The sequence below is a fragment of the Cygnus olor genome, assembly GCF_009769625.2.
Source record: "Cygnus olor isolate bCygOlo1 chromosome W unlocalized genomic scaffold, bCygOlo1.pri.v2 SUPER_W2, whole genome shotgun sequence".
Lineage (NCBI taxonomy): Eukaryota > Metazoa > Chordata > Aves > Anseriformes > Anatidae > Cygnus > Cygnus olor.
In genome coordinates, this window is record NW_024429073.1 from 1,180,626 (window position 1) to 1,207,553 (window position 26,928).

Consider the following 26,928-nt stretch of genomic DNA (forward strand, 5'->3'; position numbering starts at 1 on the left):
TTTGGGACCGAGAACGCGAATCGAGGAGCATCAGCAGGGTGAAGTGGAATAGTAAAGAAGCAGTCCTTTAAATCAATAATTAAGATATTCCAATTGCGAGGGAGCATAGCGGGAGAAGGTAATCCAGGCTGGGGAGCTCCCATGTCCTCCATTGCATTGTTTATTTGACGTAAATCATGAAGTAATCGCCATTTCCCGCTTTTCTTTTTAATAAGAAACACGGGTGAATTCCAGAGGCTGGTTGTGGGGGTAATGTGTCCCAATTGTAACTGTTCTTGGACAAGTTCTTGGAGAGCAGCGGCCTTTTCCGCAGGAAGCGGCCATTGATTCACCCACACAGGATTATCAGTTCTCCAGGTGAGTCTCATGCGCGGTCGCTCGTCAATGGCCGCTATTGAAAATTTTCCGGAAAGCTCAGGGTGAACTCGCCCTGCCCCATCACATCCCTCCCCAGGAGACTGACAGGTATGAGGGCAGCATATGGCCGGACGTTATAGAGCGAGCCTTCATGAGTCTTAATGGTAAGCATATACTGGCTCTGAAAAGTATCGGAGACACCACCGACTCCCACAAGGCCTTTTGTGGTGGAATCTAAAGGCCAACTTTTGGGCCAATCATGAAAAGAAATTACTGTAATATCTGCCCTGGTATCCATTAATACGGTTATTTGTGCGCTGGAGGGGTCAGCCTGCAGGTGATGAAGTGTTAGGGTCAGCGTAGGCCTCTTGATGGTAATGGCCGAGGCCCAAAAAGCTGACGGGGGTCCCGTTGATCCAAACTCCACGTCGTGTCGGTCACATGTCTCTGCTTGTGGAACTATGGCTTTAAATAGTATTAACTGTGCAATTCTAGTCCCCTTGGGAATGAGCATCGTTGGGGAGGGAGTCCATGCCACTGCTTGTATTATGCCTTCATAATCAACGTCAGTGACTTCAGGCAGTATAAAAAGACCCGTTAGTGTGGTGCTAGACCGCTCTAGCAACAGGCGGCTGCATCCCTTCCCTCTTGGTCCCTGTACATTTAGAGGTATTTTGCGGACTCGAGTGTCCCAAAGGGTGCAGCTCGTTACTGTGGAAACATCCAATCCGGCGCTTCCTCGGGTTCTGGCTGTGAGGGAATCCACGGTGACGTGGTGGGCGGGATCGCTGGAGCAGTGGGCGGCTGCGGTCGCAGCCCGGTAGTCATCATCGCCCAGGGCGGTGACTTCCGCGAGGACGGCCCGCCCACGACGGAGGGCTGGGGCACTTGTGTCGTCGCGCGGCCCCGCCCCGCGCTCCGCTTCCCGTTTCCCTGCCACGGTTATAAAGGTCGTCCCTCTGCTTTATACTTCGAATGGCACTGGCTAGCCCAGTGCCATTCCTTGCCGCACCGTGGGCAAACAGTGGGAGGAGCAGGGTTACCACGTTCCCCCCCCCGCTCCTCGCTGTGGGCATTCGGTGGCAAAATGCCCCTGTGGCTCGACAGCGAAAACACTGTTTACCTTCGGTTTTAAGTGCAGTAGCAAAAGCTCCGGCCAAAGCGGCAGATTGATGTTCTATGGATCCAACTCGATTGCAAGCCTCTATCATTTGTACCAGTGTAGTATTAGCAGGCAGGGCTTGGAGTATTTTCTTAGAGTCTGTGTTTGCATTTTCCACTGCCAGTTTTAGTATAAGGGCCTCTTTGGCCTCGCGGTTGTCAATTTGTTTGTCCAAAGCGTCTCGCGATCTATCAATGAATTGCATATAAGGCTCGGTAATTTGTTGCCTAATGCTGGTAAATGATGGCTGGACTTTTCCAACTTCAGGCAACTTCAACATAGCCTGGGATGCCAGAGACGCGGACTGCCGCAGGATGGCATCGTCGAGCCTAGCCTGCAATCTCGGATGAAATAACGGCTCAGTCCTGTTATAAATGACTGAGTCCCAAATAGGATAACAATCAAAGTTTACAATTTATTAAACGAATAGAGGCAAGCAAACAGCGCTGGGTGCGCTGGGAGTCTCTGCTCCACCAGGACACACACCCGTTAGGTAAGACGGCTGATTTTTATACTCCTAGGCTAATACATATTCATTACTACTTCTAAAAGAGGCAGGGTTATTATAATTGGTTTCCCGAATCCGAAGTCCTCCCAGGGGTGCCTGCTTATCAGTCTCTGTTAGTCTCTCGGGGGCTGCTCGGACAGGGAGGCTCATATTCTTCCTCCTTATCTAGTGGTCTCTTGGCCGCATGTCAGAAGTTACTGCACGTCCGTGCAGAGTCAGCAGTTTTTCTCTAAAGAAATCCCTTTGTTCTCTTATCACCTAAACCCAGGCCTCAATGTTAACCCTTCAAATCCCTTAGTGGCACGAATTGCTGGACCATTCCTTACAGTCCCCATCAACTGTGGGATCCCAGCTCCCAAGAGGGGGTCGCCGGGCTGCCGGTCCAGGTTACGCAGGGCGGCCAATTCGCACGCTTCTTTCCATTTTTGCTCCCACAGTAATTTTTGTGTTGGCGTTAAAATCATCGCGGCTATCTGATGGCAATCGTACGGCACCAACAATTGACCAGTCATAACATTTTCTAACAATGACTGAGTAAATGGTGCATGTAATCCATATGTAGTCACAGCCTTTCTTAATTCTTTAATTAGGTCCCATTGGAAGGCATTATATTCATTTTGACCGTTGGGTCGCACCTGCACCGGGAAAGCCATTCTCACCGGGTCCCCGTCTTTTAGCACTTCCCGGCGCACCAGCTCCCATCGTTCCTGCGGGTCGAAAGCTCGGGCCCCCAGGGAGGCATTATCAGGGACAGGCAAGGCGGGAGCCGAGGGGGTCAGCGGGGAGGGGTTCTGTGGCGGCAGCGGGGAGGGGCTCTGCGGCGGCGGTCCGCGGCCCTCTTGCTTGTCATCCCTCAGGTCTATCAAATTGCACCGCTCTGGTGACCTTGCAGGCTCTGATCTCGGTTCGGCTGCTGTTATTGCCTGGGCAGTGGCATTCTGTACTTTCTTTTCTGCCTGCCACGATCTTAAAGTCTCAGTCACCAGCCGCCACGTAGTCATCACCTCAGCAGCATTAGTATCCCCACTGGACGCTGCTTCCCATATTTTTTCCCCCGCTTGGTCCCAAGTTTTTACATCAAATACTGTAGAAGCCATTGAGGGGAACCCTTGTTTTCGCAAAATTTTCAATAATAGCTTTATCTTAAACGGATCATATTTTACTCCCCTGTCTATTAGGAGTTGCTTTAGTACTTTCACTATAGCCTCTTCCTCTGCCGAAAGGCTAGCTCCCATGATTAATGCCCAGCCGCTCACCTGTCCTCCAGGTGATGTCCCAGGGTTGAAGCTGCAGTCCAGCTGCGAGCTTGATCCGTTCTGCTGGGTTCCATTCAGAGTCTCGTACAGCACTGCTCCTTCCTGATCACATCGGGGTCACCATTTGAAGGCACGCATGACACGGACTCCTGATGGCTCTTGAACAGCAAGACCTTTATTGCCATTTTTCACCACTACATATACTTTCCCCGTAGCCCCACGCGCTGTCCATGCGCCCGAATCCGTCTTACAATTGGTTAGAGACCCTCAGACATGCCTTGAGCCAGCCAGCAATTGGCTACTGCCCAAAACTCATCTTTAACTCTGTAGCCAATTTACTTTATCTTGGCCTTGCTCAAGTTTTTGGTTCTACCACTTGTTTCCTCATTATCTCTAACTCAGGGACGTGTGAAACAGCACAAAGCCACCTGCGAATTCCTTTCCCACAAAACAGCACAAAGCTCCCTGCGAATTCTTCTCCCACACTCAGGTACATACAATAATTGCCCAGTGATCATTTTATCCCCTAGTCTCAGCTTGGTGTCCCCAAAATGTGGCACTATTATCCCAGTCCCTTCTACCCCCGTTACCTTTTAGGGTTTCATTAGTTAATTTAAGCCCTGATACTTTGCAGGGCAACGATGACCTAGCTGCCCTAGTGCATTGGGTTCACATGGCAAGGTTCTGGTAGTGGGGGGCTGTAGTGGTGGCCTCTGTGAGAAGAATCCAAAAGCTCCCACATGTCAGAAAAGGGCCAGCTTCAGCTGGAAAAAAACAAAACCAAAACCAAACACTGCTGCACAACAGCAGCTGGGAGAGTGAGGAGAAATACCCTTGCAGACACCAAGGTCAGTGAAGAAGGAGGAGGAGAAGGTGCTCCAGGTGCTGCAGCCAAAGCCCGTGGAGAGGGCCATGATGGAGCAGGTTGTTGTTCCCCCCTTGCAGCCCATGGTGTACCATGGCAGAGCAGAACTCCACACTGCAGCCCGTGGAGAGAAGCCAATGCAGGAGCAGGTGATCGGGGGGGGATCTGCTGCCCATGCAGGTCCCAAGATGGTGCAACCCGCTCCCAACGGATCCTACAGCACAGACCCACACCTGGAGCAGCTACCAAAGAACCGCTGCCTATGGAGAAACCAACACAGGACCAGCCCAGCAGGGGTGGCACCCCCACCTGAAGGCTATCAAATGGGACTTCAGGGGACTGGGACGGTTAGTAGATGGAGCGGGAGTACAGGTGGTGTTTTCCTCCATCCCTACAGTGGCAGGGAGGGGTACAGAGAGGACACGGAAACCCCACCTGATAAACACATGGCTCAGAGGCTGGTGCCAACACAGAAATTTTGGTTTTTTTTGACCACGGGGAGCTTTACTCAGCACCCGGCCTGATAACTGCAGGTGGGTCCCACCTATCTCTAAGGGGAAAACGGATCCTAGCCCAGGAGCTGGCAGGGCTCATTGAGAGGGCTTTAAACTAGGTAAGAAGGGGGACGGGGATGAAATAAGGCTCGTTAGAGGTGTGCCAGGGGGAACAAAGTCAGGGCCAGGGGAGAAGGCAATGGCCCAGCTGAAGTGCATCTACACTAATGCACGCAGCATGGGCAACAAACAAGAGGAGCTGGAAGCCATTGTGCAGCAGGCAAACTATGACTTGGTTGCCATCACGGAAACGTGGTGGGACTACTCCCACGACTGGAGTGCTGCAATGTCTGGCTATAGGCTCTTCAGAAGGGACAGGCAGCACAGAAAGGGTGGTGGTGTGGCTCTCTATATTAGAGAGTGTTTTGATGTTGTGGAACTCGAGGCTGGGAATGATAAGGCTGAGTCCCTATGGGTTAGGATCAGCGGGAAGGCCAACAAGGCAAGCATCCTGGTGGGGGTCTGTTATAGACCGCCAAACCAGGATGAGGAGACGGATGAGGAGTTCTACAGGCAGCTGGCAGAAGTTGCGAAATCGTCAGCGCTTGTTCTCGTGGGGGACTTCAACTTCCCAGACGTATCCTGGAAATACAATACAGCTCAGAGGAAGCAGTCTAGAAGGTTTCTGGAGAACGTGGAAGATAGTTTCCTGATTCAGCTGGTTAGTGAGCCTACCAGGGGAGGTGCCCCGCTAGACCTTCTGTTCACAAACAGAGAAGGACTGGTGAGAGATGTGGTGGTCAGGAGCTCTCTTGGGCAGAGTGACCACGAAATGGTAGAGTTCTCTATTCTCGGAGAAGTCAGGAGGGGGAACAGTAAAACCGCTGTCTTGGACTTCCGGAGGGCAGACTTTGAGCTGCTCAGGACGCTGGTTGGCAGAGTCCCTTGGGAGGTGGTTCTGAAGGGCAGAGGAGTCCAGGAAGGCTGGGCACTCTTCAAGGAGGAAATCTTAATGGCTTAGGAGCGGTCTGTCCCCACGTGCCCAAAGACAAGCTGACGCGGAAGAAGACCGGCCTGGCTGAACAGAGAGCTGTGGCTAGAGCATAGGAAAAAAAAGAGGGTTTATGACCTTTGGAAAAGAGGGCAGGCCACTCAGGAGGACTATAAAGGTGTTGTAAGGCTTTGCAGGGACAAAATTAGAAAGGCCAAAGCTCATCTGGAGCTCAATCTGGCTACTGCTGTTAAAGATAAAAGAAAATGGTTTTATAAATACATAAACATGAAAAGGAGGACTAAGGAAAATTTCTGTCCTTTACTGGATGCGGGGGGGAAACTTAGTGACAAGAGATGAGGAAAAGGCTGAGGTGCTTAATGCCTTCTTTGCCTCAGGCTTTAGCGGCAAGACCAGTTGTTCTCTGGATACCCGGTACCCTGAGCTGGTGGAAGGGGATGGGGAGCAGGATGTGGCCCTCATAATCCACGAGGAAATGGTTGGCGACCTGCTACAGCACTTGGATGTACGCAAGTCGATGGGGCCGGATGGGATTCACCCGAGGGTACTGAGCGAACTGGCGGAAGAGCCGACCAAGCCGCTTTCCATCATTTATCAGCAGTCCTGGCTATCAGGGGAGGTCCCAGTGGACTGGCGGCTAGCAAACGTGACGCCCATCTACAAGAAGGGCCGGAGGGTAGACCCGGGGAACTATAGGCCTGTTAGTTTGACCTCAGTGCCAGGGAAGCTCATGGAGCAGATTATCTTGAGTGTCATCACACGGCACTTGCAGGGCAACCAGGCGATCAGGCCCAGTCAGCATGGGTTTATGAAAGGCAGGTCCTGCTTGACGAACCTGATCTCCTTCTATGACAAAGTGACACGCTTAGTGGATGAGGGAAAGGCTGTGGATGTGGTCTACCTTGATTTCAGTAAGGCTTTTGACACCGTTTCCCACAGCATTCTCCTGAAGAAACTGGCTGCTCATGGCTTGGACTAGCATACGCTTCGTTGGGTTAAAAACTGGCTGGATAGCTGGGCCCAAAGAGTCCTGGTGAATGGAGTTAAATCCAGTTGGAGGCCGGTCACTAGTGGAGTCCCCCAGGGCTCAGTATTAGGGCCAGTTTGTGGCGAAATGACCACACGGACACCAGGGTTCTTTTAGGATCAGTAACTGCTACTACTTTATTGATGACAGAACTTCAACTCTCTCTTACTGGGAGCATAACTTCATCTATCTTATTGAGGACAGGCTCCCTTCTTATAACATTCGCCCCACAGCAGTCCTTTTCCACTAACTCTTCATTTGTCAACAACTTTGCCTGGCAACAGCAAACACCCAGCAACTTCCATGCCTTAACGGCTGGAGAACAAGCAACCTGAGACAACAAGGTGTCTCCTTAATCACCCTTCTTTTTTCCCTCTCAACTCTTTACATTCCTGATGGCCTCATCCTTAAGAGTCCGATGTTATTACTAACCATGGGGCTTGTCGACCCCCATGGCCACACTCCCACACCAGTTCTCTTCAATATCTTTATCGATCATCTGGATGAGGGGATCGAGTGCACTGTCAGCAAGTTTGCAGACGACACCAAGTTAGGCACGAGTGTCCATCTGCTCGAGGGTAGGAAGGCTCTGCAGGAGGATCTGGATACACTGGACCGATGGGCTGAGGCCAACTGTATGAAGTTCAACAAGGCCAATGCCGGGTCCTGCACTTGGGGCACAACAACCCCAAGCAGAGCTACAGGCTGGGAGATGAGTGGCTGGAAAGCTGCCTGGCAGAGAAGGACTTGGGAGTATTGGTTGATAGTCAGCTGAATATGAGCCAGCAGTGTGCTCAGGTGGCCAAGAAGGCCAACAGCATCCTGGCTTGTATCAGAAACAGTGTGGCCAGCAGGACTAGGGAAGTGATTGTCCCCCTGTACTCGGCTCTGGTGAGGCCGCACCTCGAGTACTGTGTTCAGTTTTGGGCCCCTCACTACAGGAAGGACATGGAGGTGCTCGAGAGAGTCCAGAGAAGGGCAACGAAGCTGGTGAGGGGTCTGGAGAACAAGTCTTACGAGGAGCGGCTGAGGGAGCTGGGGTTGTTCAGCCTGGAGAAGAGGAGGCTCAGGGGCGACCTCATCGCTCTCTATAGGTACCTTAAAGGAGGCTGTAGAGAGGTGGGGGTTGGTCTATTTTCCCATGTGCCTGGTGACAGGACGAGGGGGAATGGGCTAAAGTTGCACCAGGGGAGGTTTAGGTTGGATATTAGGAAGAACTTCTTTACTGAAAGGGTTCTTAGGCATTGGAATGGTCTGCCCAGGGAAGTGGTTGAGTTACCATCCCTGGAGGTCTTTAAAAGACGTTTAGATGTAGCCCTTAGTGCTATGGCTTAGTGGAGGACTTGTTAGTGTTAAGTCAGAGGTTGGACTAGATGATCTTGGAGGTCTCTTCCAACCTAGATGATTCTGTGATTCTGTGGGAGGGACCCCCATGCCAGAGCAGGGGAGAGAGTGACCGTGAAGGAGCAAAGGAAATGAAGCACCATGGACCGACCGCAGCCTCCACTCCCGACCCCTTGCACCACTCAGGGCGGGGAGGTGGAAGAGTGTGGTTGGGGGAAGGTGTCCTCAGCTTGTTTCTTTGTTTCTCACTGCTCCAGCCCGTCAGCAATAGGTAAGTACCCCGAATACTTTCTCATTCTGACCCTAAGTCTCTCATATGATTTCTGTTTTGCTGGTTGTTATTATTCCAGTTGGATAAGCGGATATTTCTGCTCTATAGGAATTACTCCCAGTTGGAGGGGGGGGGGGGCGTTGGTTCTTTACCATTCTTACATAGATGCCCACCTAATCATTCCCCTCCTGAACATTCTTCTCCAGGGAATAACATACTCAAGATTGACATCATTACCCCCCAGGAATACAAATTAGGCCTTAGATACTGATCTGACTGTTCTGCTAGTCCTATAGGGTCCTCAATTAAAGAGTTAATTTCCTTCTTAAAACTCCTAACCTCTCTGCTGGGAAGGTGGGGGGAGTTCACATAACCTATTTGTCCTTGTCTCACTGGAACCTCCCTAAGAGGATACACAGTTAGTGTTAGTTAGTAGTGTTAGTATCAGGGAAGGAGAAATTTTCAATATCTCTTCTAGATTGTTCTAATTCTTGCCAGAGCCTAGAGTGCACTCCTTCTCCAGGGACAGTGTTAATTACCGTCCCTGTCTCCCTTCCTGGAGCGGCGGCTGCTGCTCCCACCGGTGCAATATTAGGATTATAGGGAGCTATCCTGGTTTCAGGTAGGACAGAGTTAATTTTCCTCCTAGTAGCTGGCAGGGTGCTATGTTTTGGATTAGAATGAGAAGAGCGCTGATAACATGCTGATGTTTTAATTGTTGTAGAGCAGTGCTTACACCAAGCCAAGGACTTTTCAGCTTCTCGCTCTGTCCTGCTAGCGAGCAGGCTAGGGATGCAGCAGGAGCTGGGAGGGGACAGACCCAGGACAGCTGACCCAAACTGGCCAAAGGGGTATTCCATACCATCTGACGTCATGCTGAACAATATATAGGGGTGGCTAGCCGGGGTGGAGGGGGGGGCCGGCTGCTCAGGGATAGGCTGGGCATTGGTCAACGGGTGGTGAGCAATTGCATTGTGCATCACTTATTTCGTACACATTATTACTATTAATACTATTATTATTATTATTATTGTTATTATTGTTATTATTTTCCCTGTCTTAATAAACTGTCTTTATCTCAACTCACAGACTTCACTTTCCCGTTTCTCTCCCCCATCCCGGAGAGGGAGGGGGGAGGGTGAGCGAACGGCTGTGTGGTGTTTGGCTGCCAGCCGGGCTAAACCACAACAGTCCATTTGGCACCCAACGTGGGGCTCGAAGGGTTGAGATATCGACAGATTTGACCAGAGTGTGTTAAACTAAAATTGGTATAAGTATTTGACCTGCTTAATAGTTGCTAGTCACAATGTTGATTGCCTTAATCTCAAGTCTGCTGTGCCTGTTTCCCAAATTGAGTTTTATAGCAAGTTACTTTCTGTATGTGCTCCCTGTCGTGCTGTTTATCCTTTCCGGGCCCTGGTTTAAGATTGTTATGGTACTGTGTGGTATAACGATGGCTTATGAAATGATGAAGTATCTGGTCATGACCCTAACCTGGTATTTGTACTCAGCACGGTCGTCGACTCTATACTTCGGAAACCATATCTCAGAAACTATTAGCAATTACACCTATTGCCTTTTTTCGTCAGGGAGCCAATCTGTGGAGGGGACAGGGGGAGATATTTTTTCCTACCTGTTCACTCTCCCTTCCTCCTTCACCACCCTCTTATCCCCCGAGCTAGTTACGGTAGCTCTCCAAGATGTTGAATATCCTTGGGATACTCAGACCAGCATGTTCTTGTTGTTATGTCTCCTGAATGCGCTTCAGGTTTTGTTTAAGGTTAAACAACTACTTAGGAATCTCATCTGGAGATCTGTCTTGAGGCGGGATATTTGCGAGTGGCAGGGAGTGTGGGAGGATATGGGCAGGTTTCTAGGGCAGTGGGCACCTCCAGTGTTTTGGACATTCACCCCTGAACAACTGCAAAATCCTAAAAAACTGGTAGAATGCTTGAAAAAAAGGTGTCATGACTCTGGCAGTTCCAAAGTGACACAAATCACTGTGGCGTGCTGGGGTCTGGCTTGTGCCTATCGAGCTGCAATTGATGCTACTATCAACCTAGTGACAGACCCTGCGGCCGTTCCAGTCCCGGCTCCTGCGGCCATTCCAGCTCCAGCTCCCGCAGCCGTTCCGGCTCCAGCTCCCGCAGCCGTTCCGGCCCCTGCAGCTGCTCCAGCTCCTGCAGCCGCTCCCACTCCTGTGGCTGGGTCAGAGAAACGAACTGTAGCAGTGCAAGTTGCCCCTGCAGAGGGTATTCCAACCCCTGTGGCAGACCCTGTGGCTGGGTCGGAGAAGCGAGCTGTAGCAGTGAAAGTTGCCCCTGTAGAAAAGGTGAAAAAATGGTATAGAAACTCAGGTTGTTTAGAACGCAGAAAGTCTTCTGCTAAGTCTGGGTGTGGAGAAGACGAGGCTGGGCCATCAAGTGTGCAGGAGGATGAAGATGAGGATGAGGATGTCAGAAAATCAACAGTAACTACCCGAACCCTATACCAGCGTGAGCTACGAGATGTGCGAAAAGATTTTGGTCGCTGTATAGGTGAACAGCTTGTCACCTGGCTGCTCCGGTGCTGGGACACTGGAGCCAATGGTGTGGAATTAGAGGGCAGGGAAGCCAGGCGGCTGGGATCCCTTGCTAGAGATGCAAGCATTGACAAAGCAATTGGAGATGGAGCACGATCTCACAGCCTCTGGAGGCGTCTCCTGTTAGCTGTGAAGGGAAGGTATCCCTACAAGGAAGAACTTGTATGTGTACCAGTCAAGTGGACCACCATGGAGAAGGGAATTCAGTACCTGAGGGAATTAGCCGTACGGGAAGTAATTTATAAGGACCTAGACGACGCACAAACATCCACAGATCCAGATGAAGTCCAGTGTACTCGACCCATATGGCGGAAGTTTGTACGGAATGCACCATCATCATGGGACAGCTCATTGACAGTAATAACCTGGAAAGACGGTGAAGATCCCACAGTGGGTGACATGGCTAAACAACTCCGGGAGTACGAAGGAAATCTCTCCCCTTCCCTACAGGCCTGCGTCTCGGCTGTGGAGAAACTCTCTGAGGAGTTCCACCAACTTAAAGAGGATTTATCTTCCCCCCCACCTGAACAAACCAGTGGCCACCAACTAAAAAGAATACTTTGGAGAAACTTTTTGAAGAGGTCCACCAACTTAAAGAGAGTGTATTTTCTTCCCCACCTGTACAAACCAGCGTCTTGGCTATTAGGGGTAAACGTGCATCCGTGCAAAGAAGACAATATGGTGGGTACACACCCCGCGCCACCCTGTGGTTTTACCTACGTGACCATGGAGAGGACATGAGAAAATGGGATGGAAAATCTACTGAGACCCTAGAGGCACGGGTACGTGAGTTGCAAAACAAAACAATTGGGAGAAAGGGGTTCTCTGAAAAGTTTGCTGCTCCAACTTCTAGCAGGCAGTCTTTTAAACACAGAAACGAAGATTCTGACCAGGACTAGAGGGGCCCTGCCTCAGGCCAGGGGGAGGAAAGGGACAACCGAGTTTATTGGACTGTGTGGATTCGATGGCCTGGCACGTCTGACGCACAGAAGTATAAGGCTTTAGTAGACACCGGTGCACAACGTACTCTAATGCCATCAAGCTGTAAAGGGCCAGAGCCCATCTGTATTTATGGCGTGACAGGGGGATCCCAGCAGTTAACTGTATTGGAGGCTGAAGTGAGTCTAACCGGAAATGAGTGGCAAAAGCACCCTATTGTGACTGGCCCGGATGCTCCGTGCATCCTTGGCATAGACTACCTTAGAAGAGGATATTTCAAGGACCCAAAAGGGTTCCGCTGGGCTTTTGGCATAGCTGCCTTAGAGACAGAGGACATTAAACAGTTGTCTACCTTGCCCGGTCTCTCAGAGGACCCTTCTGTTGTGGGGTTGCTGAGGGTTGAAGAACAGCAAGTGCCAATCGCTACCACAACTGTGCACCGGCGTCAATATCGCACCAACCGAGACTCCCTGATTCCCATCCACGAGCTAATTCGTCAACTGGAGAGCCAAGGAGTGATCAGCAAGACCCATTCACCTTTTAATAGTCCCATATGGCCAGTGCGAAAGTCTAATGGTGAGTGGAGACTAACAGTGGACTATCGTGGCCTGAACGAAGTCACGCCACCACTGAGTGCTGCAGTGCCGGACATGCTAGAACTCCAGTACGAACTGGAATCAAAGGCAGCCAAGTGGTATGCCACAATTGATATTGCTAATGCATTTTTCTCCATCCCTCTAGCAGCAGAGTGCAGGCCACAGTTTGCTTTCACTTGGAGGGGAGTCCAATATACTTGGAATCGGCTGCCCCAGGGGTGGAAACATAGCCCTACCATTTGCCATGGACTGATCCAGTCTGCGCTGGAGCAGGGGGAGGCTCCTGAACACCTGCAGTACATCCATGACATCATTGTGTGGGGTGACACTGCAGAGGAAGTTTTCGAGAAAGGGAAGAAAATAGTCCAAATCCTTCTGAAGGCCGGTTTTGCCATAAAACAAAATAAAGTTAAAGGACCTGCACGAGAGATCCAGTTTTTAGGAATAAAACGGCAAGATGGACGTCGTCAAATCCCAATGGATGTGGTCGACAAAATAACAGCTATGTCTCCACCAACTAGCAAAAAAGAAACACAAACTTTCCTAGGTGTCATGGGGTTTTGGAGAATTACACATTCCAAATTACAGTATGATTGTGAGCCCGCTCTATCAAGTAACCCATACGAAGAATGATTTCAAATGGGGCCCCGAGCAACAACAAGCCTTTGAACAAATTAAACAGGAAACAGTTCATATCTTATCAACATATACAGATATCTGAAGGGAGGGTGTGTCAAGAGGATGGGGCCAGACTCTTTTCTTTTCAGTGGTGCCCAGCAACAGGACAAGAGGCAACAGGCACAAACTGAAGCACAACAAGTTCCATCTGAACATCAGGAAGAACTTCTTTTCTGTGCAGGTGACAGAGCACTGGCACAGGTTGTGGAATCTCTTTCTCTGGAAATATTCAAAACCTGCCTGGATGTTATCCTGTGCAACACGCACTAAGTGACCCTGCTTGATAGGGGGGTTGGACCAACCTCAACCATTCTGTGATTCTGTAATTTGTCTTTAGATCACATGAAGCTAAAACATGGAAGACTACAACTCAACAATTTAGTCTTTTGTCTAGAAAGCTTGATGTAGATTCCCCGTTCCCTGACAGTAATGAAAGAAATGGCTTCATTCATGTACCTTGACTACCACACAAATCGAGCAACATAAGGCCTATGTTAAATTTCTCTGGACAGAAGACTTCTCAGTAAGTTTTTACAAATTGTCTTGAATCAAAGGCTATGTAGGAACATGTACCTCTTCCCCCCCCCCACACACACACACACCTTTACCTGTATTACATACGGATATCAAGCTTCAGACAATCTGAAGTTAATTTGAAGTGAATAGCTGCTGCTTTTATCTCCGCAAATTTAAGCTTCTGAAGATTACAGGATTTTAGTAAGCAAATTCTACCCTGATCAAGCTGAGACATGCTGTTCACACCCCCTACCTCTGTACTGAACAATGTGGATACAGCAGACCACAGATTCATTTGCCAGTCTTCTAGGAAGGTTTGGAAGAGAAGACATGATGTTTAGCTGTACCAACACCCTATACAAAAATCTCAAATTACACATGAAGTGCAATACCCCTCCACCTAAATATAATATTTAGCTTGTAAGATCTGCAGCCTTGCAATGTCACGAGAATTTTTCAGCAGAGAACGTGCAGCCTTCTCACACAAGGAGAAATTACTCTTCCCCCTTAGCTGATTACTTTGGGTGTGGAGGAGGCAATCTCCATTTATACAGTGACTTTGTCACGAAGAATTCTAGTAATCATTTCCAGTTATAAAACCAACAAACAAAAAACCATCAAGCTCAGACATTCAAAGTATTGTGTATGGGCTGCTGCAGGGAAAGTTAACATCCCAGCCAGACCCAGTACAAGTATTTCACAGGCCAATTTCAAAGCTGAATGGCAGCATCATCAGCATATTATAAGCATCACTTAATGTCTCTAGAAGACCTATATTGAGCACAGAGTTGTAAGAGTATGCATTCAGATTGCAGCTCTTACATGATCAATGACAGAAATGTGTTAGAATACGTGTCAGTAACATACACATAATCAACAATATAATAGAGTAGTTTTCTGGTTAACTAGTAACCCATTTAAAGAACATGCAAAATCATCAAGCTAGTTAAAAACTAGTTTTCCTCTGGTTTAAGGCTAAGTCTCCAGCTGAAGACAAAAACTTCAACACAGAAATGAAAGCTACTGGAGACTGTCAGTAATAGTTCTGTTGAATAGTTCGTATTCCAGAATAACACATGTATATTTCCTCAAATATATAAACCATTATTAACGAGTCCTTGCTAAAAAACTCAAACTGTAACTTAAACATTTGCTAGCATACACATGTTCAAAGTCTTTCTTTTTTTTTTCCGATTATAAGCGTATCCAAATGTCACGATAAAAATAAGAGGGTCTTCCAAGCACATTATACTTCCTAATTCTACAATAATAAGAGCATGACAAGTACAGAAATTTCAGCCGTCCTAAAAGACAAGAAAACTGCCATGGTCAACTTAAGGATGTACGACTTGAATTTGGAACTATATATATTTATATATTTATATATATATTTATATATAATTTGGAACTATATATATTTATATAATTTATTCTATAATTACTGTTTACTCTATAATTTATTATGAGAGCTATACCTGAGCTCACTTGCTCTAAGGTCTACTTCAAACCTTAAGTACCTTCTAACTGCCCATACAAGAACATATGCTTCTAGTCAGCTATAACATAGCAAATCCAAATAGAAGAAGCTGGAAGTTCAGCTCCTACATTCTGCTTCCGCTGAACTGACTAGAGATCACTGCAGCAGGGCAGCTTCCCCTACAGTCAAGCCGAGCTGAGAGCCCTCAGGACTGTTCCCCACCCAAGCTTTCAGGACCTCATGTCCCAGGCCCTGCACGTGGGCAGAGACATACAGTCTCACAGGCCAGAAGACAGGGAGAGGAGGCAATTCCTACCTTGCCACCAATGCGCACTTGAGCCTGGAGCTTGGCAAGCTTTTCTTGATTCATGATTGTTTCTTTCATCTGCAGAAGCAACAAGAAAGCCTATGAAACAAGCCAGGAAGCACCCAACAGCACAAGCCACAGCAACCCAGTGGTGGAGCAAGTATGCGTCAGTCTATGCAGCCACACACCCCCCAGCAGGAAGACGCCCCAACCCCGCCATGGTGGGACGGAGAAAAAAAGTCTGCTCGCGCGCAGCACCTCAGCCCATAACTGTCTTCCCTTTACTATTCCCCTCCCCCCCAGCCACCGCTGCCATCCCCAGACACGTAACGAACCCTCCCAACCACCCCCACGGTCTCCCTTGTACCTTCCTGGGGCGAGCACAGCGCTACCGAAACGGGAAAAAACCCGAAAACCCCAAATAAGGACAGGGGGCCGGGTGCACCCACGGCAGATAGCGAAATGGCGGCCGGAAGGGAGGTACGCCGTGTCGCACAGCGCATGTGCAGTCACCTCCTCCTCTGCGGCGGTGGGCAGAGCTGTCACCGTCACCGCGGAAGAAGTTAGGGGTTGCTCAGGTGGTGCCGTTCCTGTAGCAAATGCTTACGGAGATCTTTAGACTCCTGCATGCCGCAGCTCAAAAAGAAAATTGATTTGTACGGTCGAGTGAGGGTGTGAGGCTAAGCCCACGGCCCTTGGAACGGGATCGATTCTTCCCTGCGTCCGGCTCGATGAGTGGTCCCTAGCATATGGCTGTACTTCTCAGCCCCTTTCTGGATTTCAGCACCTGTCGTTTCCTTTTGTAACTTGGCACCCTGTCTTAGACTGTTTTTCTGCCGTCAGCAGAAATCCTTCATGATTCTTGGAGTGTTTATTTTTTACTTAAAAAAAAAAAATTAGATGTAGTACTTTCGTCTTGTTTATGTTCCTGTATCCATGTTTTTTCTTCTTTCATCTCTGCCCCCCCCCCTTTTTTTTTCTTTCAGTGATCCATCTGGGGCAATGCTGCACTAAACAGCTGCTGCAATGTGGCCTTCCAGGCACAAAGCCAGTCCTTCATCACCAAAATCAAACCACATAGACTTTTTTTCAAGGCTGTGTGTAACCACAGCCTATATGGTGATTCATCTCTTTTTACAATTCTTCCACCCTAGTTCTTTTGCTTTGACTCTGCATCCTCTTTTATGTTATCAGTCACCCATATGCAACTGTTCTCTTCTTGTTGAACATGCTGTTTGCACTCTCTTTGGTTCTCAGAGCTTTTCTTCTGTAGTGATGTTTTGCATCACTGAGGTCTGAACATGCCCTTTTTCTATACTATCTGAATATATATATGAATATTTTTCTGTATTACCTGAATCCTGTTCTGAGAATTAAGTGCACACCTCCAAGGCTCTAACTCAAGCAGTTGCTGCTGCATTTGAACATTTGTAAACCCAGTTCCTTGGCCTGTGTTCCTCATCATTCATAGTCTGAAATTTCAGTTCTTCAGAGGTTTACTACTGTGTTTCATTTTGCCCACTCTGAGGAGTCGGGTCTAATCTCACAATTATCGGGAACTCATATATCAGGCTCCAGTGACAATTATCACCGTGCAGAAAGCTGAGCAGTCTTTGTGGGGTTTGGGCCTGTGTTGCATAAAAGGGTGGAGGAGGAGGCAGGCTGGTGATCCCATCAGTGCTGCACATGCTCACCGTGTGACATGAGAGAGAAGCTGTGTTGCTCTGCAATCTTGCCCCCATCATCACCACAACTGAATCCGATGGGCCTTCTGGCATCATTAGAAATATTACTGACCTTGTCATCTCAACCTGTATGTTAATGCCTTTTAAATCATTTTTTGTCTGGAATATCCTCAATAAACGATTCCTTTCGTTCCTATATCTATAAGACTATGCTCATACTTAATTTATCCTTCTGTATTGATTAATGTAGTAATTCCCAGAGCCAAGGCTTTGTCAAGGCTGTGCTGAGAGAGAGAGAGAGAATATGTGTGTATACTTGATTTGCTCTGATATCTCCACAGCAGAGCTGATTGTTAATTTGTAAGCGGATTGCCTGACACGGAAAATTTTGTTCATTGTAAAAAAAGAGTGAGCTAATGACTTTTCTAATTTCCTTCTCTTCAGGGCTGCTCTCAATCCATTCATCCCCCACTCTGTACTGATGTTTGGGATTGCCCCAGCCCAGATTTAAGACCTTGCCCTTGGCCTTGCTGAATTTCACGAGGTTCACGAGCCCACTTCTCAAGACTGTCCAGGTCCTTCTGGATGTCATCTCTTCCCTCTGAAGTATCAGCTGTGTCACTCAGCTTGGTGTCATCTTGTAGTGGATTTACGTGGCAAGGTTTTGGTAGTGGGGGACTGCAGGGGGTGGCCTCTGCGAGAAGAATCCAGAAGCTGCCCCATGTTAGCTAAGGGCCAGTTTCAGCCAAATCCAAAGGGACCTGCCGCTGCCCAGAGCCGAGCCAATAAGCGATGTTTGTGCCTCTATGAGAGCATATTTAAGAAAGGGAAAAACACTGCTGCGCAACAGCAGCTGGGTGAGGTGTGAGGAACAGCCCAGCAGACACCAAGGTCAGTGCAGAAGGAGGGGGAGGAGGCGCTCCAGGCGCTGGACCTGAAGTTCCCCCGCGGCCTGTGGAAAGGACCGTGGTGGACCAGGTTGTCCCCCTGCAGCCCATGGTGTACCATGGCAGAGCAGATTTCCACGCTGCAACCCGTGGAGGAACCCACAGTGGAGCAGGTGGATCTGACCTAAAGGAGGCTGTGGCCTGTGGAGAACACCTGCCGGAGCAGACTCTGGGCTGGACCTGTAGCCTGTGGAGAGGAGCGCACGCAAGAGCAGGTGACCTGAAAGGAGCTGCTGCCCACGGGGGACCCATATTGGAGCAGTTTACTCCTGATGGATGGACCCCGTGATACGGACCCATATTTGGAGCAGTTCTTGAGGAGCTGCTGCCTGTGGGAAGCCCATGTAGGATCAGTTTGGGAAGGACTGTATCCCATGGGAGGGACCCCACATTGGAGCGGGGGAAGAGAGTGACTGTGAAGGAGTGGCAGAGACAAAGCGCTATAGGCTGACTGCAACCCCCGTTCCCCAGTTCCACTGTGCCACTCGGGGGGAGGAGGTAGAAGAGGGCGGATGGGGGAAGATGTTTTTAGTTTGGTTTTCTTTCTTTCTGACTGCTCTAGTTTGTTAGTAATAGGCAATAAATGACATGAATCTCCCTATGCTAAGTCTGTTTTTCCCCATGACGATAATTGTTGAGTGATCTCCCTGTCCTTATCTCAACCCTTGAGCCCTCTTCATCGTATTTTCTCCCCCTTTCCCTCTGAGGAGGGGGAGTGAGAGAGCAGTTGTGGTGGAGCTCTGCTGCCCATCTGAATAAAACCACCACAGTCATTTTTGGCACCCAATGTGGGGCGCAAAGAGTTGAGATAACAGTAGAATTGATTAAAACGCTTATGACTAACACACTTACTTACTAGTCACCATGTTCAGCTTGCTGTTATTATTTTAATGTGATCCTGTCTTATATAATCTGTGCCATGTTCTCCCTTCTCCTCTATATCCATTCGGAGAATGTGCTAAAATCTGTGTTCGTTTTTGTTTGTTTTCTTTTTTAGTTTGCTGTGTTGTAAAGCACTGGCCTTGAGTATAATCTGGCATTCAGGCCCTGCATTGTTATCATTTTGGTCTCCTGGAAATTACCTTTTTGGGAATATTCAAAATTACACTGTCTTCCTTTCCTGCTCTGGAAGTCAGTTTATGAATAATATCAGGAATGGTACCTCCTCCTTCTTTCCCCATGGACTACTTACAGCAGCTTTTGAGTACTTTGAATACCCATGGGTAACCAACATACTCCTATTGCTAGGTCTGCACAATGAGTTTCTCTTTCTCCCTAAGGTTAATCAATTAGTTAAGAACACCACCCAGGAATCTGCCCCAAGACAGTGTGGTGGTGGGTGGCAAGGTGGGTAGGAGGATATGGGCAGGTACCTGTCACAGTTGTCTCCTCCGATGGTTTTGAACTTCACCCCTGAACAAGTGCAAAATCCTAAAAAACTGACAGAATGATTGAAAGATGTATGCCCTGACCCTCACAATGCTGGAGAATTCCAGCTTGCTGCACTGTGCTGGGACCTGGCCTGCACCTATCAAACAGTAGTTAACACTACCCAGCACCCTCAAATGGAGGAGGAGGTCTCTGAATCCGATGACCAGATAACACACACTTTGGCTAACCCAGAGGGCCAACCGTCGATGGTAACATTCGCCCCCATAGTCAAGACAAAACAATGGAAGGGGAAGTGAGCTCATTCAGTAAGGGAAGAAGCTCCTTCTAAAAAGTTCGAGGAGGGAAAAGTGGAAGAGGCAGGCAACTCTAAAGCAGAGCCATCACATAAACAGCAGGAAGAAGAGTCAGAAATCATAAACGAGTCAGAAACCACCCGATCCCTATCCCTGAGTGAGTTGTGAGATATACAAAGGGATTTCACTCTTCACCCAGGCGAGCACATCCTCACCTGGCTGCTTCGATGCTGGGACACTGGGGCCAATAGCCAGGAATTACAAGGCAAGGAAGCCAAGCAGCTGGGATCCCTCTCTAGGGAAAGGGTCATTGACAGAGAGACTGGGACAGAGGCACAGATTCTCAGCCTCTGGAGGCGACTCCTGTCAGGTGTGAAGGAAAGGTATCCCTTCAAGGAAGACATTGTATATCAACTAGGCAAGTGGACCACCACGGAGAAATGTTTCCAGCACCTTAGGGAATTAGTCGTGCTGGAGATGGTTTATACTGATTTGGACAATGACCAGACACCCAAAGATTCTGATGAAGTCCAGTGCACACTGTCCATGTGGCAGAAGTTGTACAGAGTGCACCATCATCACACGATAGCATGCTGGCAGAGATGAATTGGAGAGATAGGATGGGACCAACAGTGGATGTCATGTCCAGCCAGCTTCAGCAATATGAAGAAAAACTCTCTGCCTCACTACGGGCCTGCATCTTGGCTGTGGAGAAATTGTCCCAACAGGTTCACCACCTTGAAGAATCTTCCTTTCACCCAGATGGAGCAGTATCTCAGCCATTAAGTGTTGGCATTTTCCTGCTCGAGGGAGAGAGCACCATGGACACACAGCACATGGCACGCTATGGTTTTATCTCCATGATCACGGGGAAGACATGAGGAACCTACCTTGACACTAGTAGCTCGGGTACGTGAAATGCAAGGAAATACAGCAGCCAAAATGGTGTCTCCAAGGAAAATTACTCCTCTGGTTCCTGTTGGGCAGTCCCCCAGAGGGAGTAGAAGGGCTGATCAGCTGGTTTTGCCATAAAACAAAATAAAGCCAAAGGACCTGTACAAGAGATCCAGCTTTTAGGAATAAAACGGCAAGATGGGCGTCGTCAAATCCCAATGGATGTGGTCGACAAAATAACAGCTATGTCTCCACCAACTAGCAAAAAAGAAACACAAACTTTCCTAGGTGTCATGGGGTTTTGGAGAATTACACATTCCAAATTACAGTATGATTGTGAGCCCGCTCTATCAAGTAACCCATACGAAGAATGATTTCAAATGGGGCCCCGAGCAACAACAAGCCTTTGAACAAATTAAGCAGGAAATAGTTCATGCAGTAGCCCTTGGGCCAGTCCGAACAGGACCAGATGTAAAGAATGTGCTCTACACCGCATCCGGGGAGAATGGCCCCACCTGGAGCCTCTGGCAGAAAGAGCCTGGGGAAACTCGAGGTCGACCCCTCGGGTTTTGGAGTAGGGGATACAGAGGATCTGAGGCCCGCTACACTCCAACCGAAAAAAAGAGATATTGGCAGCATATGAGGGAGTTTGATCTGCTTTGGAAGTGATTGGTACTGAAGCACAGCTCCTCCTGGCACCCCGACTGCCGGTACTAGGCTGGATGTTCAAAGGAAGGTCCCCTCTACACATCATGCAACTGATGCTACATGGAGCAAGTGGGTTGCACTGATTACTCAGCGGGCTCGGATAGGAAACCCCAGTCGCCCAGGAATCTTGGAAGTGATTATGGACTGGCCAGAAGGCAAGTACTTTGGGATATCATCAGAGGAGGAGGTGGTCCGTGCTGAAGAAGCCCCACTGTACAACAAGCTACCAGAAAATGAGAAGAAATATGCCCTGTTCACTGATGGGTCCTGTCGTATTGTGGGAAAGCATTGGAGATGGAAAGCTGCTGTATGGAGTCCTACACGATGAGTTGCAGAAGCTGCTGAGGGAGAAGGTGAATCGAGTCAGTTTGCAGAAGTGAAAGCCACCCAGCTGGCTTTAGATATTGCTGAACGAGAAAAGTGGCCAGTTCTCTATCTCTATACTGATTCATGGATGGTACCAAATGCCCTGTGGGGGTGGTTGCAGCAATGGAAGCAGAGCAACTGGCAGCGCAGAGGCAAACCCATCTGGGCTGCTGCATTGTGGCAAGATATTGCTGCCCGTGTAGAGAACCTGGTTGTAAAAGTACGCCATGTACTTTTGGATTTACATGTACATGGATTCCGATGAAGTCCAGTGCACACTGTCCATGTGGTGGAAGTTTGTACAGGGTGCACCATCATCACATGCCAGCACACTGGCAGGTATGAATTGGAAAGATGAGATGGGACCAACAGTGGATGTTGTGTCCAGCCAGCTTCAGCAGTACAAAGAAAATCTCTCTGCCCCACATTTGGTGCCAAAAAGGACTGTGGTGGTTTTACCTTGCTGGGCAGCTGAACTCCACAACAGCTGCTCTCTCACGCCCCCTCCTTAGAAGAAGAGGGGAAGAAGACAGTATGCTGGAAAGAAAAAAAAAAAAGAAAAAAAAAAACAACTCGCGTTGAGATAAGGTTAATTTAATTAAAGGAAAAAGGAAGAGGGGAAAACAGATTAGCAATGGCTACACGGAAGTACAGAGAGAGAGAAAAGAAATTACTCTCTTCTTCCCGTCAACAAGCAATGTTCAGCCACGTCCTGGGAAGCAGGGCCTCAATACGCATAGTGGTTGTTTGGGAGGACAGATGTTTTCATAATGAGAGACCCCCCTCTCCTTCGCCTTTCCCCGCTTTTATTGCTGAGTGTGGCATCATATAGTATGGAATATCCCTTTGCTCTGGGATCATATTATCAGTTCTGAAAAAGGGTGAAACTTAGGATATCAAAATTCTCAAAGAATATCAATTAGCTGCACAGAAGAAGCATAGGAATGGAAAAAGACAGTTAAAATGGTTACTTGTGAAAATTGTCTCCTAAATTATGTGAAAGACTAAAGGTGGAAGAATGACAAAAGTTGCAGTCACAGTGCCAGTGGAAAAGCTCTCCTGAAAGACATGGCTAATGCTGCATAAGTAACAACAGGGTACATTGAGAAGATGTGTTAAAATCATATTCAGGAAACGCATCACAGGTCACAAGCATAAGTGATCAGACTAAAGTGAAGTAATATTTGTCCTGATTTCAGTGAACACAAAGATCAAATATTCAATATATTTTCAGGCAGTGAAGGAAATATGCCTGATATTCAAAGTCAAAGGAAATGTTTGTTCAAAATAATGCCATATTCAGCACACGAGAAAGAAATATATGGCACATCAACAGGGCACCACAGGGAATAATAATGTTATCATTCCTAATGTAGATGCTCCAGGACATTAGGGGAAAAATGCTGTTATTTGGAAAAATATGCATGCATGTTAGTAAACTAATGAAGGAAAGTAGCAGCATTATGGGTCACAGGAGCAAAAGCGTCAGGAGAGATACCTTCTCCAGAAATCATCTCTGAAAGTCTAGAGATAAGACTCACTAAATAATTCTTAAATCTTGAAGAGATACTAAAGATATAAACATTGAACGGAAGTCCAGGAAGAATGAACTGAAGTACAGTGCTGTTTTCATCTCAGATATTACAATGTTGTACCATGTGCTGTTGAGTAGCATGGAGTGATCCATAATATGCATGAGTATCTAGGAAGAGAGAGAGATCCTCAGCAAACAGTGTCCTTTTCTCACCATGCCTGTAACTCTTAAACTGAGCAACCCAAAATACTTGGCCTTCAAGCCTTTCATGAGCTATGGGATGTCTCTATTTATAACACCCTGCAGAAGCAGTTTAGAGAGTACTTAGAGAAGTGCTGCATAAAGAATCCCCTGCCTTCACTGAACATGGTTGAAACAGGTGTTAGTGAATACTTGGAAACTTGTGTCAATCAGAATGATAAAGGCTTGCATAGAAAAGTTTTCATGTAAGGCTCCCATGGTAGACAGTCACAATGAATATCTTGCTAGAGAACAGATAAAAGTCAGAAATCACCATATTACTTTCTGGTTGTATGTGAAAAAGATGATACCTTATATATTTACGCGTAGATGAATGAGAATCAAATAAACACATCGTTCCTGTAGACATCCAATACTGAATTCAAGAAAGCTTGGTCATTTAAGCCATGATCACAGAAATTCTTTAACACTTTGTCCTGATTTTGGCGGGGATAGAATTAATTTTCTTCCTAGTAGCTGGTAGGATGCTGTGTTTTAGTTTAGGATGAAAATAGTGCTGATAACGCACCCATGTTTTAGTTGTTGCAGAGTGGGGCTTACACTAAGCCGAGGACTTTTCTGCTTCTCATGTTGCCATGCCAATGAATAGGCTGAGGGAGCACAAGAAGCCAGGAAGGGACACAACCAGGACAGCTGATACAAACAGACCAAAGGAATATTCCATACATCATGCTCAGCAATAATTTGGGGGGAGTAGATGGCTGGTGGGAGAAAGCCAACCCTCGGTGGTATCAGTTGCTGCTATAGTCAAGAAGAAACAATGGAAGCAGAAGCCAGCCCAGCTACTAGGAGGAAAATTAACTCTATCCTAACTGAAACCAGGACACCAGCTCATTTAGTAACGGAAGAAGCTTCTCCTAAGAGGGAGCAGGAGGAAGAAATAGAAGAGGCAGACTGCTCTGCAGTATGGCCATCACAAGAAGAGGAGGGGGAGTGAGAAAATAAGTGAGTCAGAAACCACCCAATTCCTATCCCTGAGTGAGCTGCAAAATATGCAAAAGATTTCAGCCATCGTCCAGGAGACTACATTGTCAGGTGGCTACTCTGATGGTGAGGTAAGGGGGCCAGAAGCCAGGAACTGGAAGGCAAGGAAGCCCAACAACTGAGATCCCTCTCTAGGGAAGGGGGCATTGATGAAGCGATTGGAAGAGGAGCACAAGTCCTCAGCCTCTGGAGGTGACTCCTGTCAGGTGTGAAGGAAAGGTATCCTGAAGGGAAGATGTTGTATGTCGCCCAGGCAAGTGGACCACCATGGAGAGAGGTATCCAGTACCTGAGGGAATTAGTCATGCTGGAGAAGAGGGTACTTGAAGGTCCCAAAAAGGTACCGCTGGGCTTTCGGCATAGCTGCCTTAAGTACGGAGAAGATGAAGCAGCTGTCTACCTTACCTGGTCTCTTTTGAGGATCATTCTGTTGTGGGGTTGCTCACAGTTGAAGAATAGCAGGTGCCAACTGCTACCACAACTGTGCACTGGCAGCAATATTACACCAACCGACACTCCCTGATTCCCATCCATAAGCTGATTCATCACCTGGAGAGCCAAGGAGTGATCAGCAACTCACTCATCCTTTAACAGTCCCATATGGCCACTGCAAAAGTCCAATGGAGAGTGGAGGCAGTGGACTGTCATGGCCTTTCCAATTCATTGCTGCCAGTGTGCTGGCATGAATGTAGTCACACCATCGCTGAGTGCTGCAGTTGCTGAACACGCTAGAACTGGAGTCAAAGGCAGCCAAGCGGTATGCCAAAATTGATATCGCTAATACATTTTTCCCATACCTTTGACAGCAGAGTGCAGGCCACGGTTTGCTTTCACTTAGAGGAGCATCCAGCACAGCTGTAATTGACTGCCCCAGGGATGGAAACACGCAGGGGTAAACCCATCTGGGCTGCTGCATTGTGGCAAGATATTGCTGCCCGTGTAGAGAACATGGTTGTAAAAGTACGCCATGTAGATGCTCATGTGCCCAAGTATCAGGCCAGTGAAGAACATCAAAACAACCAGCAGGTGGATCAGGCTGCTAAGATTAAAGTGGCTCAGGTGGAGCTGGACTGGCAACATAAAGGTGAACTCGATGGGCCCATGACAGCCCAGGCCATCAAGGCAGAGATGCAACATACAGATGGGCTCGTGACCGAGGGGTGGACCTGACCATGGACACTATTGCACAGGTTATGCATGATTGTGAAACATGTGCTGCAATCAAGCAAGCCAAATGGTCAAAGCCTCTTTGGTATAGAGGACGATGGCTGAAATATAAACATGGAGAGGCCTGGCAGATTGATTACATCACACTCCCCCAAACCCGCAATGGCAAGCGCCACATACTTACAATGGTGGAAGCAACCACCGGATGGCTGGAAACATATCCTGTGCCCCATGCCACCGCCCGGAACACTATCCTGGGCCTTGAAAAGCAAGTCCTATGGCGACATGGCACCCCAGAAAGAATTGAGTCAGACAATGGGACTCATTTCCGAAACAACCTTATAGATACTTGGGCCAAAGAACATGGTATTGAGTGGGTATATCATATCCCCTATCATGCACCAGCCTCTGGGAAAATCAAGCGATACAATGGATTGTTAAAGACTACACTGAAGGCAATGGGTGCTGGGACATTCAAAAATTGGGATACGCATTTGGCAAAGGCCACCTGGTTAGTCAATACTAGGGGATCTGCCAACCGAGCTGGACCTGCCCAATCAAACCTGTTACGCACTGTAGAAGGGGATAAATTTCCTGTAGTGCACATAAGAAACATGCTGGGTAAGACAATCTGGGCTACTCCTGCCTCAGGAAAAGGCAAACCCATTCGTGGGATTGCTTTTGCTCAGGGACCTGGATGCACTTGGTGGGTAATGCAAAAGCATGGGAAGGTCTGATGTGTACCTCAAGGGGATTTAATATTGGGTGAGAATAGCCCATGAGTTGAATTGTAGTATGTTAATTATCATATAATACTGTATGTCATCACTGCCGTGATTGCTATATACCATAGATGAAAATGGTGATTAATTAGAATGTATTGGAAAGGGTGTAACCTGAGCATGACATAAATGGTATGGAATAAGGGGTGGATATCTGTCCTGGTTTCAGGTAGGACAGAGTTAATTTTCCTCCTAGTAGCTGGTAGGGTGTTATGTTTTGGATTAGGATGAGAAGAGCACTGATAACATGCTGATGTTTTAATTGTTGCAGAGCAGTGCTTACACCAAGCCAAGGGCTTTTCAGCTTCTCGCTCTGTCCTGCCAGCGAGCAGGCTAGGGGTGCAGCAGGAGCTGGGAGGGGACAGACCCAGGACAGCTGACCCAAAGTGGCCAAAGGGGTATTCCATACCATCTGACGTCATGCTGAACAATTAATATGAGGGGGCTGGCCGGGGTCGGGGGACAGGCTGCTCGGGGATAGGCTGGGCATCGGTCAGCGGGTGGTGAGCAGTTGCACCGTGCATCA

At 48.1% G+C, this 26,928-nt stretch overlaps 1 long non-coding RNA gene across 1 annotated transcript; it reads left to right on the forward strand.

The window, feature by feature from the left end:
- The first annotated feature begins 2,021 nt into the window (after positions 1-2,021).
- On the forward strand, positions 2,022-24,632 carry LOC121062926. Its single transcript, XR_005815739.1, has 3 exons — positions 2,022-2,230; positions 7,542-7,545; positions 24,622-24,632. It is a non-coding gene; the product is annotated as an uncharacterized LOC121062926 (long non-coding RNA).
- Positions 24,633-26,928: the final 2,296 nt, after the last annotated feature.